The sequence below is a fragment of the Cornus florida genome, unplaced genomic scaffold, assembly GCF_030987335.1.
Source record: "Cornus florida cultivar Cherokee Brave unplaced genomic scaffold, ASM3098733v1 CherokeeBrave_3.0.0_Hap2_Chr10, whole genome shotgun sequence".
NCBI classification, from domain to species: domain Eukaryota; kingdom Viridiplantae; phylum Streptophyta; class Magnoliopsida; order Cornales; family Cornaceae; genus Cornus; species Cornus florida.
Genome location: NW_026775580.1, coordinates 8,376,543 through 8,397,187, shown reverse-complemented (window position 1 = coordinate 8,397,187; position 20,645 = coordinate 8,376,543). Strand labels below are relative to the sequence as shown.

The window sequence follows — 20,645 nt, the reverse complement described above, 5'->3', positions numbered from 1 at the left end:
CCTGAAAAATATCCCCGGTAACTTTGGGGTGAGTAACATAAAGCTACTCGTGGGAATTGAGCATGCAAAGACCTAACGTTTTACAAGATTATCTCATTAATGTGAAAAAATTCAAAAGGGTCATGCCACCTAGCGTCTATGTCAAAGGTGAGACCTAGGGAGCATCCTAAGCTACCCTAGATCATTTCTAGCATAAATCACATTATTTATGCAATTTAAATAAGATAGAAGCAAGTTATACAAGGCAACAAGATATAGATTCTCAAAGTTATCAACTTGAAATATAAAATGCAAAAATAACTAAAGTGGGTCATGCCACCTAACGTTTATGTTCCAAATGAATCTATAGGATAATTGATAAGTTACATTTGAACAATATAGCATAGATGTACTTAACAACATCAAAATTTGTAATAATTCATTAGAAATCACAATGCCCAAACGTACTTAACAATAATAAAACCTACGATGATTCATTAAAACCATAAAGCCTAAATATACTTAACAACATTAAAGCCTATGATGATTCATTAAAAATAATAATGCGTAAATGTACTTAACAATATTAAATCGCCAATAACCAAAAGCACAAGTCACAATTAAACATTCGTTGTCAACTTGGAATTGAATGCGAAATCAAATAGTGGAAGACTTGGGCATCAAATCTTGGATAAAGCCAAGACCTAAACGATTATTCTGGGCACTAACCCACTGGGAATACCACCCTAGTGCGCATTATGAAATAGGGAGAACTCATACCTCCCGTACTAGAGCCAAACTCTAGCTATGTCTCTGAACAATGTCCCAAATGACTCCAAAATAAAAAAGTTGACAACTTATATACGAAATATATAAAGCACGAAACTACATTCCATGCACAAGTAAGTTGGAACTACACAATACATGCTCTAAATTCATAACTACAATAGGATGACAAATGTCAAATCTTCAGAGTGTGATTCGTTACACACTATAATAACATCACATGTTGAATCTTCAGTGTGCGATTCGTTACACGCTATAACAATATCATTTAATATTGAAAACATAAACTGAAGAATCTAATACAAGTCTAAAATCATCATTTAAACATACAACCAATGTCAAACATAGGATCAAATCATTAACGTAATAGAAACAGAAATTAATTAAATAAACTAATTAATTTCTCTAGGTTTCAAATTTCATTCAAATGATCCCTAAACATGTTAAAGAACATAACTTGATCATTACATATATTCATTCAAAATCTTAATTAGGCCAATGAAATAACAAGGTAGAATTTAATTAAATCATGATAATTAAATCTCTAACTTCTAACGCAACTTCAAATGGTCCCAATTTAATATATGCTAGTAAACAAATTCTAGTCATTACAAATGTCATGTTAAAAACTTAATTAAGCCAATGGAACCTTTTAAATAGATTTTAATCAATTCTTTTAATTAAAATCTCTAAATTTTCAAACTCATCCAAATGCTCTCAAATTAAAGTATGTTAAAGAACATGCCAAGACTTAATTTAATACCATATTACAAGTTACTTCCATGCAAGGTATGGTCATGAGAACTAAACTTTCACAAAGGAAAATTATTAATTAAACGTTGTAATTCTTATTCAAACCCTCCCAATTTAATATATGTCAACAAGCATACGAAGGCCTAAATTACTAGCATGCCACAATTTAATTCCAAGTTGTGTACCATCATGAGAATTAAATCTTACACAAAGAAAATAATTAAATTAAATTCTAGATAATGAATAAAAAATACAGGCAAGTTGTGTAAGCATCAATAGCATGTAAGATAATAAAAATATAAACCAATAATATCCCCTACCTCCATTTGAGATGAAATCTTAAATCCCTACCGAAAGAAAAGTGCCCCGAATCCGACGATACTCCTAGGTTATATCGGGGACAACAATGTGATCATTAAACACTAAGAAGGTATCATGAAAATTCAAACTTGGCTTCAAACCCGTACTCGAAAAATTGCCAAAAATGGATTCTAATAAGGGGAAAAGGTGCGCCTCACCAAGGCCTTCGATAAACACTAAGGCACTATAACTTTTTACTAAAGGGAAGTGGCTGGAAAAGAAGAGAGAAGGGTGGCAGCCCCTTGGATGCTATGGTAGTAGGCCAAGAGAGGGATAAAGATGATGAAAAAGTAATTTTTCACTTTAAGACATTCTATTTATAGTAAAACCCTAAAAGTGCCTTGAAAGGGCCCTCCCGGGTCCGGAAAAGTGAAATTTGAGCAGACGCGCTCAAACGACGAAACACCGTGAATGAAAAAGAACTAAAATGAGATAAAATGAACAACAAAAGAAACAGTGTAAAAAACTGAGTCCCGAGCAGAAAGATATGCCCCAAACAAGTTTGGCGGCAACCGAGGTCAAAAACCCTAAAATTGGTTAAATGACCAGAAAACAATTCTAAGAGTACGTGACTTAATGAAATGTGAAAATGAATCCCGTACGAGGATCCAGGCTCAAAATGAGGCACTTTTGCAGTAACTTTCATTAATTGCACAATGGCCCCTACAAAAAGTGATAACTACACTAATGACCCAGTTTGAAAATATCTTCCAAAAATATTTTCTTAGAAACCCCTAAAATAAAAAATCTTCAAAAGATATTTATGAAAAACACCCCAAGAAAAGAAAATGTTTCTGAAGAACTATGCATCCATGCCCTTGTGGACACCGGAAGCAACCAGAATACTTTTCTACAAAAGTAAAGATACGTATTTTGTGGAAACCACTTAGAAGGAAGATACGTGAAGTCATAAACCAACTCCGAACACAAAAATTAAGGTTGTGCCAAAAAGTGACAAACGGGGAAAAGACAAAATAGGGAAAAGGACGAAAAGTGAATAGTATCAAAAAAATGAAAATGCAGAAATGACACGGTCCTTTAAGGAAGTTATTGGTCTAAAGGAAAGAGTCTCAGAAATCATTCTCAATCACTCAAGATGACACTAAGTGACAAGAAACTGAACTCATAAAAGAAAAGATCAACGAGAAAAAAATATCCGTGAAATTTGAGGAAAAGGAAAGGAAGGAAAATTACCAGGTCATTACATCCCCGCTTAGTCTTACGCCAGTAAGGCATGGGAAACCATGTACAGATTTGATAGAGACCTATTCTCAACCTTGGATCAGACCAAGTGGCCTTATGTTGAGCTAGTGAGGCGGGGCATTGATGCTATTATGACTCCAACAAACACAGTCGTCTACCCCCGTTTGGTTACTCTGTTCTACCAGTACCTCCAGATTTATGAGGATGACAGACTTCTCTTACACACTACCATTTATGGCTAGGAGATTGATATTTCTATCCTGGCCATAGCTACTGCCAGTCGATGCCCCCACACTTCTCCATTGGCTGATGATACTCAGGAGCCTCTGTACCCTACACATCCACCATTTCCCAATGAGCTGACCATGGTAGCTACATTATCACCACAGGTAGCATATGAGGGGTGCACCTTTGCAAACCGGGTTGAGATTGATCCCCGGTATTGGTTATTTGATTCAGTGTTGCACCTCAATACATTCCTTACTGGTCATGGCATTTAGAGGCGATAGGGGATATTTCAGGCTTTATACTATTTAGATCAAGGGTATTGGATCTCTATTCCTACGCATATATGGGAGCTCATACAGAAGTTTTGGAAGAACTTACATCACACGCACAGCAATAGAGCAGAGACCTGACCTTTACCTTTTGGCCATTTGATTACACAGCTGCTTCTAGACCAAAGGTATCAGTTTGACCTTGAGGAGATTCTAGAGCATGATGCAAAATGATCCAAGAAAGCCTATGATCTTGCCTGGTGGAATAAGACCTTCAATTCATGCCGCAAGAATAGAGCCAACAGGGATATGAAGAGACTTCAGGTACAGCAGCAGAGGTAGCCGTAGTAGGCAATGCTCCAGATGATGATACAGCAAACAGATCTCCCCCCCAAACATAGATGTCGCATTACCACTTCAGGTTCTACCTCCCAGCCAGATTTACCTGGTGCATCTCAGCAAACTAGCCCTTCACATACCCCTCCTACTGAGTCGACAACCCATACCAGCACTGATTCTAGCTACAAATCAGAGGTAGCTTAGCTGCACACAGATTTCATATCTTTCAGAGTTGATATGACTGGGCGGCACGACGATGTCACGAAGAGGCATGATGACCTTGTGAGGAAATATGACGACCTGGTGGGGAGACAGGATAATCTAGTTCGCCAATCAAATGAGCTGCGAGCAGATGTAGCTGAGGTGAGACGCCAGCTAGGCGCACTGCGCACTGACCTTACAGATTCTCTCACTCGCCACAGCACCGAGATATCTGCCATGCTGCAGCATATTGCGGCCATGATTACTCCAGATCCAACCATCTGATTCCATTTTTTCTCTCTCCTACTCATTACCTATCTCATATCTGCACTGCTATGACTGTGATATTTCTGCACCATTTAAACACTTGCAGTGGTTTTGGATATTGTTTGGATATTTGTTTTGGATATTATTTGGATATTTATTTTGATATTATTTGGATGTTTTGGATATTTTTGGATATTATTGATTCTATTGCACTGATATTTGATCTTGCACTTATATTTTACATATGGATTTTTGGATCCTTGATATCAGTTTTAGATGTTATAAGCTTTACATTGCTAGATGCCATGATTTTTGCCCAATTCTCAATTTCACTTCTCATTTATATCATTAATGCATATGCTTTAACAATTGCTAGTGTAACTATTTTTAGACAGGTTTTCGGAATCTAAGTTTGGGGGTGCACCTTCCAAAGTTAAGCTTCCATTGCCGAGTCCCTCTTGCTTCACCCATTTGGTATACTCTTTCCATTATCTATTGCTTCTTTGCACATTGAGGACAATACATAGATTAAGTTTGGGGTTGTATTTGCATACTTTACATGTCGCACTTACTTTTTATGCATGTGATATGATTTGAGAGTCCTGGGCTATGATTTTAATCTTTTGAGGACCATGATACTTAGAATTTAAAAATTGTTTGACTTAAGAGTCCAATACTCCTTGTATGCCTTGTGGATGCCATTTAGGAGTAAATTTTTCTAAAAATTGATATATTGCTTGCATTTATGGTCCACATCATCCTGATTTTTTTGAGATTCACTCTAGGATTCTACACTAGCATTCATTTGTGGGGTACATGCTTTGTTGATTATTAAATTGGTTATATCCCAATTGAGCTAATAGTGCATTGAAATCTTTCATTTTAACTAAAGTGGATAACAATCCATTTTCATTGAGTAGCCGGGATTCTAGCCTCATCAAGCATTTAATTTCTCACGCCGAAAGGTAAAGGGCCCAAACTCTAGGTTAATAATTGAATTAAAGAAAAAAAAAAAAGTTTACAAAAAGCAAATAAAAAAGTGAGGACTTCTCCTAACAGGTGAGAAGTGGTAAATGATTAGATGGAGGTTATTTTGATTTGTAACATAGTTGATTTGAGCTAGTAAGTCCTTAGGGGTGTTTAAACACCTAATGCCCTAAAGCTGTCCGGTTTGGGAGCCATTGACCTAACGCTCGACCTTATGGATCGCTAGAAATCTTAATAGATTAACAGATTGCACCATTCTTCCATCTTTGATCCTCTAGGATAATGAAAAAAAAAAAGTGAAAAGAATAAGCCTATCTAGATGAATTAGGCTTTAATAAAAGGTTCATTCTTTGTTTTGATGACCGGGACTAGATTTGTTTGCTATTTTGAGGATAAGGATGTGATCATTTCTTTAGTTGGCTTAGATAGCAACATATTTGATGTCGGTTCACTTTAAATGATTCTAGAGTTGTTTTTATTTGCATGATCATTTTCTTGATGTGTGGAGGACTATATTTGCTTGTTTGATGTTGAGATTTTGGGAGATTACTTGGAAAGGGTTGAAAAATTCATACTTGAGGTAGTTTCCTTCCAATGCTTGTTTTGTATATTGCTACCTTTCATGTGAGAAAGAGCTCAATGTTTGTGGGTATCATTTCTGGAAACCCTTACGAGACTTCACTAGTCCACTAGGGGTAACCTAGGGGTTTAAAAGGCTTGTTGCATATGCTAAATGCAATCGTGTTCCCTACGAAAGTGGCGCTTTCATTTTATTACTTTCTAGTTCATAGTTGCTTAGTTATTTATTTCTTTACTTTCCTTGTAGTTTATTACTAGGGATTTGGTGTGGTTCAAGGTCGTAACACCCCAAATTGTAATGAAAGGGTGGTTAAGTTTAAATTTATAACGTGCCACTACTAACTCTAACTACTAATATAGCTAGGGTGAGTAGGGATCGTCCCAAAGGATTGGGGGCAATGTTAATATGGAAACAAGGTCGGATTAGTAGGTCGAGTGATCAAAAGGTGTTTTGATTGGTTAATTAAACTATAATGTAAATAAATTCAATACTAAACAACTAAAGTAAATAAAGGGTAGAGAAAAAGTGAGAGAGGTCTTGGGATCTAAAGGTCACCACTAAGCATTACCATTCTTGACACTTAATGTGTAATGAATGAAGGGAAACATGTGTTGCAATACAAAGAGGTGTGATTGATTAAATCAACAAGCATGAATGGCTAATTATGCATATAATGTCTAGACAACCTAGTGAATAGTACAATATATCAAACTAAGCCATTATCCCTTCCTTTAAGCTCACTATCAACACACTAGCAAGTTAAAGAATTATGCTACTTGTATTCATAAGTATGAAACATCAAATAATAAGCATGGATTGTCTTCACATCTAAGAAAGTAAAGCAACTACACTACTTCTAAGTTAAGGACATGAAAATTAAACTAATTAAACTAAGGTAGAGGCACAATCTATCAAGAAATGAATATGAACCATCAAACAAACCACAAGAGTATTCTATTTAAGCACTATGTCTTGACAATCTCTAGATTCATAGCATCAATGCACATAGAAATGCATCAATATCACAAAACCAAAAGATAAACATATGAACATCTACTCTAGTATACATACACTTATGATTAGAATGAAATGATCAATTGGAAGTATTAATCAACACAAATCATTGTAAAAACAAGATTTATATATATAAATCAAATGTCAAGACAAGATTACAACACAAATCCCCTCAAAATACAAAACATCAAGGTCTAGAAGGCATGCTTAGGGCTAACTCTAGCCCCAAGAAGATGTTTAGCCACTCATTGATATAGTTATCCAACCTTTAAGAGCCATCTCCATGGTAGGAATGATCTTCTTCTTGATGGAAACCCTAGAAGAATGGAAGAACTCCCAAATAGTGTATGTCTCTATAATCTCTAGCCTTCTCTCTAAGATAGTATATGATATGTTAGTTATGATGAGATATATGTAAAAATGGCTCAAAATCCTTATATAGGTAGCTTAAGTGTCACACCCAATGGTCAGGTCTCATGCACTAGGGTCCCTTCCAATGATTACACCACAAACTATCTTTTAATGAGCGGGATATGTTTTATTTCGGACTTGAGGAGATTCGATCGATTGAATTCGGATGAGATCGATTGAACTGTGGCTAGATCCATTGAAGTAAGGCCAGATCGATCAATCCTTGGTGGTGCCTTTTTGGGATAAGACAAATCTAAGATATATTTAGGATATTTTGGGAAAAAAAACAAAAGTGGTAGGTGGGGATAAGATCAAGGAAGTTCGATCGATCTGAAGAAAGTTGGATCGATCGAAAATAGAATTTCTTGAGGATAAAGACAAGGGGTTTGATCCATCTTGGTAGGGCTACATCGATCATTGTGAGATCGATCGAAAAGATATCTGATCGATCGAAACTTGCTGATTTTCACCACTTTGCTTCCACTTTGCTCCATTCTTCCATTCAGCTTGAGATTACTTCTTTTATGCTCTAATTTGGCTGAATTGACTTATTTTAGGGATAAGCGCTTAAAAAGGGCAATAACATGAAATTAGTCTAAGACGGGAAAATAAGATAGATAAAGGTCCTAGAATACTCAAGCTTAAAGGGTTTAAAAGGGCACTTTTCAGCTCTTATCACACCCCTAAACTTAAATATTGCTAGTCCCTAGCAATGAACTATAAAGTAAAGGAATGAAATAAACAACTATACAACTACGAACTAGAAAGCAATAAATGGATAACACCACTTTCGTAAGGAACACGATTGCATTTAGCACATGCAATAACGCTTTTAAACCCCTAGGTTACCCCTAGTTGATGAGTGAAGTCTCGTGAGGGTTTCTAGAAATGATACCCACAAACATTAAGCTCTTTCTCACTAAAGAGGCACCAATATTGCAAATAAGCATTGGGAGAAAACTACCTTAAGTATGCAATTTTTTAACCATTTCTAAGCAATCTCCTAAAATTTCAACACCAAGCGAACAAATATGGTCCTCCACACATCAAGAAAATGATCATGCAAATCAAAACAACTCTAGAATTCTTTTTGAGTGGACCGGCATCAAGTATGTTGCTATCTAAGCTAACTAAAGAAATGATCACATCCTTACCCTCCAGCTAGCACACAAATCTAGTACCGATCATCAAGACAAAGAGTGGACCTTTTATTAAAGCTTATTTGATCTAGGTGCGCTTATTCTTTTCACTCGATTTTTTTTTTTAATTTTTAATTTTTTATCTATCCCTAAGGATCAAAGATGGAAGCATCGTGCAATGTAGTGATCTATTAAGCTTTCTAGCGATCTATGAGGTCGAGCGTTAGGTCAATAACTCCCAAACCAGACAGCTTTAGGGCATTAGGTGTTAAAACACCTCTAAGGACTTACAAGCTCAAATCAACTAGGCTACAAATCAAAACAACCTCCATCTAATCATTTCCTACTTCTCACCTTTTGGGAGAAGTCCTCACTTTTTTATTACTTTTGCAACTTTCTCTTCTTTTTTTTTTTTTTTTTTTTTTTTTTTTTTTTTTTTTTTTCAATTGTTAACCTAGAGTTTGGACCCTTCACCTTTTGGCGCGAGAAATTCAATGCTTGATGAGGCTAGAATCCCGGCTACTTAATGAAAAGGGATTATTATCCACTTTTGTCAAAATGAAAGTTTTCAATGCACTACTAGCCCAATTGGGATATAACCAATTCAATAATCAACAAAGCATGTACCCCACAAATGAATGCTAGTGTGCGACTGTGCTAGTGTAGAATCATAGAGTGAATCTCAAAACAATCATGAAATCAGGATGATGTGGACCACAAGTGCAAGCATGATATCAATCTTTCAAAAAATTTACTCCTAAATGGCATCCACAAGGTATACAAGGAGTATTAGACTCTCAAGTCAAGCAATTTTTAAATTTTAAGCAATGTAGTCCTCAAAAGATCAAAATCATAGCTAGTCATGGACCAATCATAGAAAATCCCTCAAACACACAAGTCATGCTCAAAATTTTGAATTGAAAGCAAACATTGCAAATAACACCCATTACCTCCAAACTTAAACAGAATAGTGTCCTTAATATACAAAGAGAACAAAGAAAAGAGTATACCAATGCAACTAAGATAAAGAATAGCCGAGACACAAGTATCCAAAGTGGGTGGTACAACCCCCCCAAACTTAGGATTGACTGTGGTCTTGAAAAGATGGCACTGGGAGAAAAGCTGATCAGATAACAAAGGGGATAATAATAGTACACAGTAGACATGTAAGTGTAAATGGGATAATAAATGAACTAAGGAGAGAGGAATAAGGATGGTCCTAAAAAATTTTGGGCAGCACTCTCTCACTGAAGTCACTGGAAGGTACCTGATAATAGAGTCAATCACAGATAAATATATCAATATAATAACCTGACGTCCAAAAATATCATGTATACAATATAGAAAATATAAACAGTAATGGTACAACACAGTGTCTAAGCCAACAGACTAGCTGTAAAAATAATAGTATCAATGTCAAAATAATAGTCAAATATCACAGATATATATAAAATAAGGGTAGAGAGATAGAGATATAGATTAAGCAGATGAGGTCGGGTGAGCGGGGCGTAATCCTCGGATATCTCTGGAAACACCCTATAGCGTAGTCAGTATGTCGGAGCGGAGAGTAGTCACATCTGCTCGGAGAGAGACAACTGCATCCTTCAAGGTCTGGATATGCTCTCCTAGGCTAGGCATCTGAACTAGAGTGTACATCTTGACTCTGCTCCTGAGAGTGTAATGGTGACCCTGCTGGAGAGTGATGTGGTGACTCTGCTGGAGGCTCTCGCTCTAAGTCGATATCCATATGTGGGTTCGTAGCCACCGATGGGTCTGCTGGATCATCTGTCGCTGCCTGTTCCGCCATCTCTGCTAGCTCTGCCTCTGCAGCCTCCTCTACTGCTAAGATAGCCTCCTGCTCTAAGCTCTTTATAAGAGTATTGTAGCTCTTGTTCCAATCCTTCTTGCCATAGTGGCAAGCCCCTAACTCAGTATGCTCCGCCGCATGAAAAGGATAATGCTGGTCGTGGAGGATTTGGGTAATAAGAGTCTGAAGGGGAGGAAATTAGCTCGCCTAGGCTTGGCATTGCTGATGTAACTCGCATACAGCTTCATCATAACACTCCAATAGAGTGCAGGAATAGAAAACCAATGGCCAGTGTAGAAGGCGTAGAGGGCTGCAAGAAAATCTGAGGGCCTCTAGATCTTATGGCCTGCCATAAATATGTTTCAGTACAGAACCGAATCGAAGAACCATAAATTATCGGGTAGATAAGTCTGGATGGAGAATGTCTCACCATCACTGAAATGGCCAGTCAGAGCAATGGCCATATCTGCGTCAGATGGCCTCCGGAGAATAGGATAATGAAGGCTGGGAGGGCAGACATGTGGGCATCGAGAAGATGTGGCCAACGACTCAACAGTAATACGGATGAGATGGCCATCAATAGTAGTCCGCAGCTCCGACAGGTTACTCTGGGCCGGCAGGAGGTTCTGGTAGAACAATCGGACGAGCTTCTGGTAAACCGGGTAGGTAACTGGAGCAAAAATGGCTGAAATGCCGCGGCGGTCAATATCATCAAAGGTTGCCTTGGTTAGAATCGACCAAAAAAAGAAAGCAATGTCGAAGATAGACTTGTGCACCACCTGAATGCGTGAATATCTCCTGCTAGGTTTATCTCGGACCTGGCCGGGCAGTGCCGGTGGTGGTGAAGGAGGTGGTACATGATCAGCCTCATCGGCCGATGAAGAAGAAGATACAGAAGCAGAAGAAGAAGAGTGCTCAAACTGAGCTGGAGCTGGCTCCTCATGCTCCTCTGGCTCATCTACCCGCTGTCACATTCGGCATACTGCCGGTTAGCAATAGTCTTGACTCGAGCCATGGCCTGCAAAAGAAAAGAAACACTCGCAACTGTAGTCAGTAACAAGAATAATATATGAAATATAGAATCTAAAGCACACAAGTAGAAACATGTTTTTCAGGTAAGATAGACAACTCAGAATAAGTTACATGAATCTATGCAAGTGGTAATGCAGCCAGGCATGGACAGTGAATGCTCAAATAAGTGAAGCATGTTGAGCAATATAAGTATGAAATGCATCAAATGTGGAAAACACAGCCACTAGGCATAAATAAACTAGCATGAACACTATAGAGGGTGAATAGATATGAAAATATAAAGTGATGAAATTCAATCGATCAGGAAAAAGATAAGATCGATCGAAGTTGGATTGATCTGGACATGTGAGATCGATCTTTCTCTGATCAATCAGAGAAAAATGTGATAGATCAAACTCTGCAAAAATACGAAAAGTCACAGATCTGTGACGTGGACAACACGAAGGCACCTGAGTAAGCTCGTGGGTCCCTCTACACTTCAGCAAATCGATATTGGTCACAATGGCACGTGACCCCCGAGATTGAAATCGGAACAAAAAATATATGCAAACATATATACATATATATATACAAGCTTCATCAACTCAAAAATGGATACAATCAATTATGGAAGGTCATAGATTTAACATGGGAACATCTAAAACATGAGATTGAATCTCAAAATTGAAAATAAAACCCAAACTTACCAAATCGAATGAGAGAAGTGGAGACCGCGAGGGGAAGGATGAAATCTGAAGCGAATAAGAGATTGAAAGCTTGTAAAAGGTCACCGGAGACTCGCCGAAGGTGGGAGAGATGATGAATAGTGAGGGGAGCGAGATGGGGTCTTGGATCGATCTTAAAATCGATCCAAATGACCTTTAGGTTATATTTTTAAAAACTGTTTCCTACATGTTCAATCGATCACTAAGAAATAAGATCGATCGAACTCAGATCGATCATAAAGGAACTCAGATCGATCGAATCCATAAAACGACATAGTATTTTTGAAAATTTTTGAATTTTTGAAAATAAAACAAATTTCAAAATTAAAAATATTTTTGGAGTTTTTGGAAATTAAGACAAAATGTTTTTGGATTTTTTTATATAAAAATAATTAAATTAAAAAAAAAATTCCAAAAAAAAAAAAAAAAAATTCAAAGTCAACAGGAGATACTAAAATCGATCGAACTTAGATCGATCAAATCTTGATCGATCCAACAGGTGAAAACTTGTAGATAAGTTCAATCGATGCAAAGAAAGGTGATTTTTCATGGGTTTAAAAACTTTTCTAAGTATGGAATATCGATCGATCTGAGGAAAATATCGATCGATCTTGGAACACTCAGATTGATCAGAAATGAAGTTCGCACGATACACAAAGAACTGAAATATGCAGGAAAATTACGCTCAATGGGACAGATTGAGGAGTGGATGCATAGATGAGGTTCAATCGATCTAACTTCTTCTCAGATCAATTGAACAAACACAAAATGCTTGATTTGAAAATGACAGTGCATGCATTCTCAACCAAAGTCCCTAGCAATGTGTATGAACCCAGAATATATCTAGACGATGCAAGAAACGAAAAGTAAAATAGAAATGGGGGAGGAATAGGGTTGTAAACCCTATGAAGCACTAATGTTTAACGTATCTAGCAAGACGTTGGGCTATTTTAGCCCAGATCAAAAATCTTATTGTGCATCCCCTCCTTGACGGGGTGAATGGCATTTTGAATCCTACCCCCCAAATCTCCCTAAAGAACTTGTAGGATTTGAATCAAAGGAGATTGACGGTCCTTTGTCCATGCAATTCTTGGGCTTCCATGCCCTTTCAACACTAGCTTTGCACACATTTTTCTTTGAACTCTTTTTGGTAAGCAAACCATGGGAATGTTCAACATCAGGCAAAGACTCAACTTTATCGAGTTCATTTTCAACACAAACTTCTTTATGTTTATCCATTGAATTCGAGGTCGGGTTAAAAATGTTCAACTTCACTTTCATGTGGCCAAATGAGATTTTCATTATCTACATCCTACAATTAATATTGGCATTTGCGGTTGCCAAGAAAGGACGGCCAAGGTTAATGGGAATTTGGCTATTGGGATTCAGAACCGGTTCCGTGTCAATGACAACAAAATCAACGGGGAAGAAGAACTTGTCAATCTTAATCAAAACATCCTCAATAACACCCCGGGGCTTTTTGATGGATCGGTCGGCAAGTGACAAAACTACCGACATCGGTTTCAAGTCTCCTAAGCCCAATTTAACATATACAGAGTATGGAAGAAGGTTAACACTTGCTCCTAAATCTAAAAGAGCCCGATTAATGACATGGTCACCAATGAGCAAGAAGTAGTCGATGAACTGGGGTTCTTAAATTTTGGGAGAGTGTTGTGTTACAAAATAGAGCTCACTTGCTCGGTCAAGATCACTTTCTTTGGTGCTTAGCTTTTGTTCTTCCTCTTTTGGGTGCAAAGGTCTTTTCAGAACTTGGCATAAGCCGAAATTTGTTTGATTGCATCCAAAGCGGAAGATTGATCTTCACTTGCCTAAACACTTCGATGATTTCATTCACTTTGGTCATTTGTTTATCAAGAGAAATGGATCCTTTCAAGGCATTCGAAAATAGAGCCTTTGGTTCAAAAACTTTTTCAAAATCATTTGTCACAACATTTTTAACACAAAAATTCTTCAAATCATTGTTCAAATCATTTTTCACCACTTTCTCAACAAGATGATCATGTATATGCAACGAAGGAAGAATAAAATGTGAAACGGGCAGGTCTTAACATTTGGTTGCATTGGTTCACTCTCTTCATTGAAACACCAATTCAATTGTCTACAATTTTCCCACTTCTCAAGGTCGTCACTGCATTGACATGTTCAATTGTGTGACCTTCATTGGTTTCTACAACAAATTGTTGCTTTGGTGGGGCATTTAGAGGCGTTTTCCCTTTCTCTCTAGCATTCAAGGTACTAGCTATTTGCCCGACTTGGGTTTCTAGCTTAGCAATGGATTGAGAATGGGAATGAAGTAGTTAAGTGTTTGCCTCTAGAGTACCCAAAGTGGTCAACACTTTCTCCTCAAAAGCGGGATTTCTAGAATTTCCTTGAGAATAAGATGATTGATTAGGGAAATGAGAGATAGAAAATTGGTTTCCATGTGATGATTGAAACGTAGATCTATAACCTTGGGAAACTTGGCTTTGTATTGGAGGCAGAACATACTTGCCTTGAAAACCACCTTGGGGAGGGTTTGAGCCTTCCCCTTGGCTTTTCCAAGAGAAGTTTGGATGGTTCCTCCACCCAGGATTGTAATGTGTGCCATAAGGATTATTCCTTTGGTTAACATATACAACATTAACTTGTTCATGACGCTCACTTTGCGTATGTCAATGTGGACAATTGGAAGTAGTATGTAAGACATTAGAACAAGTCATACAAGATTCATTAGATGCATGATGAACATGATTAGGGGAGGAAGACACTTGATTTGCCGAATTGTGGTTAACTAAAAATTGATCAAACCTTTGAGTTAAGGATTTCACTTCGGCGGCTATGTCATTTGAATTGTCAACTTGATATAAGCCGTCGTTCTTCCTTCCACCTAGAATTCTACTATTTCTAGAAGACAAAGATCTATGGATGGAATTTTCACTCATACTTTCATACAATTGCCAAACATCATTTTCATATTTATCAAGGTAAGAACCACCCATTGATGCATCTACCATTCCTTTTTAATTATTTGGCAAACTTTCAAAGAAGTATTGGACTAATTGCCATTTAGGAATGTTATGATGTGGACACTTCCTAAGCAAATCATTAAATCTTTCCCATGCCTCATGAAATAGTTCCCCTTCCCCTTGAGAAAATTCATGAATGGAAGTTCTCATAGCATTGGTTTTTGATACCGGGTAGTACTTCTTCAAGAACTCTTGTTGCAATTCTGCTCAAGAAGTTATTGAAAAAGGCCTAAGATTGTTGAACCAATATTTTGCTTTGTCCTTAAGGGTAAAAAGAAAAAGTTTGAGTCTTAACACTTCTTCTAGCATGTCCGTGTATTTCACGGTGAAACATACTTCAAGAAACTCATCCAAATGCTTATAAGGTTCTTCATTTGGAAGTCCATGATAGTTAGGAAGCATTTGAATGGTTTGCGGTTTAATCTCATAGTGATGTGCTCTAAATAGGGGCAATTGAATGCATATCAGTGATTTGTATTCATTTGGACATAATGATCACGCAAAGCAATGGGAGGATTCCCAACCGGTGGTGTTAAACGAACACCGTGATTAACTTGAACCATGGGAAGTTATGGAGCAAAAATTGGCCGAAGCATTCCCAATGGAATTTGGCCTTATTGTTATGGTGGAATGAATGGTCTAGGCATGCCTAATGGTACTTGGATGTTGTCATGATGCACATTAGGGTGGAGGATGCCTTGTTGGTCTATGTGACCAAGGTCCTCCACATGCTCGTCATGTTGCTCTTCCCATAGGATTATGAACAACCGATTCAAGATAGAGATCGAGTGGGACAAGGGTAAGATTTAATGACCTCGACCATGCATGTACTGACAAAACAAATAACAAGTAGTCAATCAAATAGCAATCACTTCGCCCCTACAAAAAATCAATCAACGAACATCCTCCACATACATTGATCCCATACTCCCATACTCCCACTTGAACAATATGCAAATAAAAGTAAAATTGTCTCCACGCAGGCTCTCAATTTATCTAAGAATTTAAGAACTTGCAACCACGCAGGCCGATGATTTAACTAGAGATTGAGTTAAGAAAAAGCTCACAAAGGGTCCTTAAGCAACTTCAATTCATTTTTTAATTTTTCGCTTAGCTTTGCAAATTTTTAGATTTTAGCCTTTTTATGCTTAGCTTAGCTCCTTACTTTTCAATTCTCCTTTACTTGACTTCCTTTGCTCAATTCACCTAGCCAGTTAAGAACAAATACAATAAGTAATTAAAAAGAAAATAAAGTAAAAACACGATCAAAAGAGTACTAATTCCTAATTGTTTACAAAACACGGTGTTGCCAAATCAAACCCCGGCAACGGCGCCAAAACTTGGTGTGGTTCAAGGTCGTAACACCCCAAATTGTATTGAAAGTGTGGCCAAGTTTAAATTTATAAAGTGTCACTACTAACTTTAACTACTAATATAGCTAGGGTGAGTAGGGATCATCCCAAGGGATTAGGGGCAATGTTAATATGGAAACAAGGTCGGATTAGTAGGTCGAGTGATCAAAAGGTGTTTTAATTGGTTAATTAAACTAGAATGTAAATAAATTGAATACTAAACAACTAAAGTAAATAAAGGGTGGAAAACAAAAGAGAGAGGTCTTGGGATCTAAAGGTCACCACTAAACATCACCATTCTAGACACTCAATGTGTAATGAATGAAGGGAAACATGTGTTGCAATACAAAGAGGTGTGATTGATTGAATCAACAAGCATGGATGGCTAATTAAGCATATAATGTCTAGACAACCTAGTGAATAGCATAATATATCAAACTAAGCCATTATCCCTTCCTTTAAGCTCATAATCAACACACTAACAAGTTAGAGAATTATACTACTTGGATTCATAAGTATGGAACATCAAACAATAAACATGGATTGTCCTCACATCTAAGAAAGTAAAGCAACTGCACTACTTCTAAGCTAAGGACATGAAAATTAAACTAATTAAACTAAGGTAGAGGCACAATCCATCAAAAAATGAGTATGAACCATCAAACAAACCACAAGACTATTCTATTTAAGCACTATGCCTTGAAAATCTCTAGATTCATAGCATCAATGCATATAGACCTCCATCAATATCATAAAACCAAGAGATAAAAACATGAACATCTGCTCTAGTATACATAGACATATGATTAGAATGAAATAATCAATTGGAAGTATTAATCAACACAAATCATTGTAAAAACAAGATTCATATATATGAATCAAATGTTAAGACAAGATTACAACGCAAATCCCCTCAAAATACAAAACATCAAGGTCTAGAAGGTAGGCTTAGGGCTAACTCTAGCCCCAAGAAGATGTTTAGCCACTCATTGATGTAGTTATCCAACCTTCAAGGGCCATCTCCATGGTAGGAATGATCTTTTTCTTGATGAAAACCCTAGAAGAATGGAAGAACTCCCAAATAGTGTATGTCTTTCTAATCTCTAACCTCCTCTCTGAGATAGTATATGATATGTGAGTTAATGATGAGATATATGTAAAAATGGCTCAAAATCTTTATATAGGTAGCACAAGTGTCACACCCAATGGTCAAGTCTCGTGCGCTAGGGTCCCTTCCAATGATTACACCACAAGCCATCTTTTAATAAGCTAGACTCTGTTTTATTTCAGACTTGAGGAGGTTCGATCGACTGAATTCAGATGAGATCGATCGAACTGTGGCTTGATCCATCGAAGTAAGGCTAGATCGATCAATCTTTAGTGGCGCCTTTTTAGAATAAGACAAATCTGAGATATTTTTGGGATATTTTGGGAAAAAGACAAAGGTGGTAGGTGGGGATAAGATCAAGGAAGTTCGATCGATCTGAAGAAAGTTGGATCGATCGAAGATGGAACTTCTTAAGGATAAGGACAAGGGGTTTGATCCATCTTAGCAGGGCTGGATCGATCACTGTGAGATCGATTGAAAAGATGTCTGATCAATTGAAGCTTGCTGATTTCCACCACTTTGTTTCCACTTTGCTCCATTCTTCTATTCAGCTTGAGATTGCTTCTTTTATACTCTAATTTGGCTGAATTGACTTATTTTGGGGATAAGCGCCTGAAAAAGGCAATAACATGAAATTAGTCTAAGACGGGAAAATAAGATAGATAAAAATCCTAGAATACTCAAGCTTAAGGGGTTTAAATGCACACTTTTCAGCGCTCATCAGGATTAGCAATATCTAAGTTTGGGGGTGCGATAAGTGCTTAAATGTGATGCATTTTAGCACCTAAGCTAGGGTATTTTAGTCCATTCATCTATCTTACTTTCATGTTTTAGATACTTATTTATGTTTTTGCCTATTTCAGGTTAATAAAGTTCAAACAGGCTAACAAGAGCCATTACGTCAATTTTGGAGCTAAGGAACAAAGTTGGAAAGAAGCCAAGAAACATACACCAGGGGAACTTCAATCGATCAAAAGGGAGTCCCGATCGATTGAAGAGGTCTAAAATCAATCAAAATGAGGCGGTGCCAGCTCAGCCAATTGGATAAAGTCTAGAAGATATTTTCAAGCCACGTCAACTTCGATCGATCGAAGCTAAGTGTCTAATCGATCGAAAAGTTTTGATCGATCAAAATGCCGACTGACAATGAGTTGTCTAATTCCCGAGCGCGCTGATTTCTACCTAGCTTGTGTAGCTGCGAATTTCCTCTAATCAGAGGCTATAATTCTGACTAGGTCCTTACTCAAAGGAGTGTGTAATTGATTTATTGAAAATAATTGTAAGAGACCATTATAGAGATATTACCAAATATAGAAATAATTTTTCTCTCTCTACAACTAGGGTTTGGAAAGGAAAGCAAGGATGAAGATGATGATACCAACCTCCAAGTTAGCCCTTGAGGGTTTCATGTCCACTACAATGAATGGCTAAATCCTTCTATTAGGGCTAGAAATAGCCTCTAGGCTTGCTTCTCAAACCTAGCTCTTGTGTATTTTTGGGAATTTTAGTTGTAATAGATGTTTTGACCATAAATAAATATAGATCTTGTAATTTCTACTTGATTTGTATGGATTAATGCTTTCAATTGATCATTTGGCTCTAGTCATATGTCTATGTATGCTAGAATTGATGTTCATATTTTTGTCTCTAGATTTAATGAAGTTGATGCATGTCTATGTGTGTTAATGATGTTAATCTAGTGATGGTTAAGGCATGGTGCTTAATGGAACACTCTTGTGATTTATTTGATGGTTCACACTTGTTTCTTGATGGATTGTATCGCATCTCTAGTTTAATTAGTTTAATTTCATCTTTATAGCCTAGTTGTAGTGTAATTGCTTTAATTTTTTAGGTAGGTGAACAATCCGTTCTTATTTCTTGATGTTCGATACTTGTGAATGTAAATAGTGCATGTCTCTAGATATTTGTGTGTGCATTAATTGTGGTTTAATTAAATAGATATTGGTCTCATTTGATAGGTTGTGCTTTTCATCAAAATTGGCTAGACAATCTATACTTATTTGCCATCCATGCTTAGTTTCAATTGATGTCACACACACACAAGTTACAATTTAAATTTTCTCATTAATATACAATTATTAGTGTTTGATGAAATGAAACTTAGTGGTGACTCTAAGCTCCAAGACCTCTCTCCTATATCTTTTCTTTATTTTCTAGATTGTTTTTTACTTGCATTAGTTTTAATTGCATTGTAGTTTAATTAAACAATAACCAACTATCTTTGATCTCTCGACCTACAAATTCAACATTAATTTCCATCATAAACACACTTCCTTTCCCTTGGGACGATCCCTATTCACTCTAGCTATATTTTAGTTAGAAGTGGTAGTGGTATTTTCTAAATTTAAACTTGGCCACACTACACACTTTTGCATCCAATTTGGGCCTTAACAAGTACACACCAAAATACGCATCTTTACTTTTGTAAAAAAGTACTCTGGTTGCTCCCGGTGCCCATAGGGGCATGGATGTAAAGTTACATTCAGGTTGAGACAGTCTTATAGTCTAGTGATTGTCCTATAGTATGTATCTATATATATATATACAGACTATTAGTTATTGTTGGATTGACTAGGATGTATATATATATCAGATCTCTGCTTAGATTGTAGTAGAGTATAACTTGTTTGTGGGTCTGACCCATCATTATTTTTCAGGTGTTCGTCAGGAATTGGTGGTTCGTGCTGAGTAGGGATCAGTCTACTTCATTCTTCTGGATTATCTACATAGGAGTTTCCTTTATGATTCAGTATCTGGTTGTAGATAGTTGTTTGCTATTTTATTGGTTTGAGTTTTTCTAGGGGTCCACACAATATGGATTCCCAAGTTGTATTATTGGAGGATTAATTGTATCAGAATAATTTATTATTTAATGGAATTTTATTCTAAGGTTTCAATTAATGGATTATAATTTTAGTTTTCTTTCAGAAATTTATTTATTCTTATTTATCTATTTTGTACTCTGTGTTCGATTATTACCGATTTATTTTTGATATCCTTGGGTATTCAGGCGTGGGCCTTACCAACCCGCATTCGGAAATCTAGGAGTATCATAGTTGGTATCAAAGCACTCCAGGTT

The 20,645-nt window shown here is 36.9% G+C and overlaps 1 long non-coding RNA gene across 1 annotated transcript in view; it reads left to right on the top strand.

Annotated features, from left to right (window-relative positions):
- The window catches only part of LOC132278632 (uncharacterized), a 31,958-nt gene extending 11,527 nt beyond the window's left edge, over nucleotides 1-20,431 (top strand). The window contains exon 5 of the long non-coding RNA XR_009471094.1: nucleotides 20,224-20,431. This is a non-coding gene — a long non-coding RNA (uncharacterized LOC132278632). The remainder of the gene's footprint in view (nucleotides 1-20,223) is intronic.
- The last annotated feature ends 214 nt before the right edge of the window (nucleotides 20,432-20,645 follow it).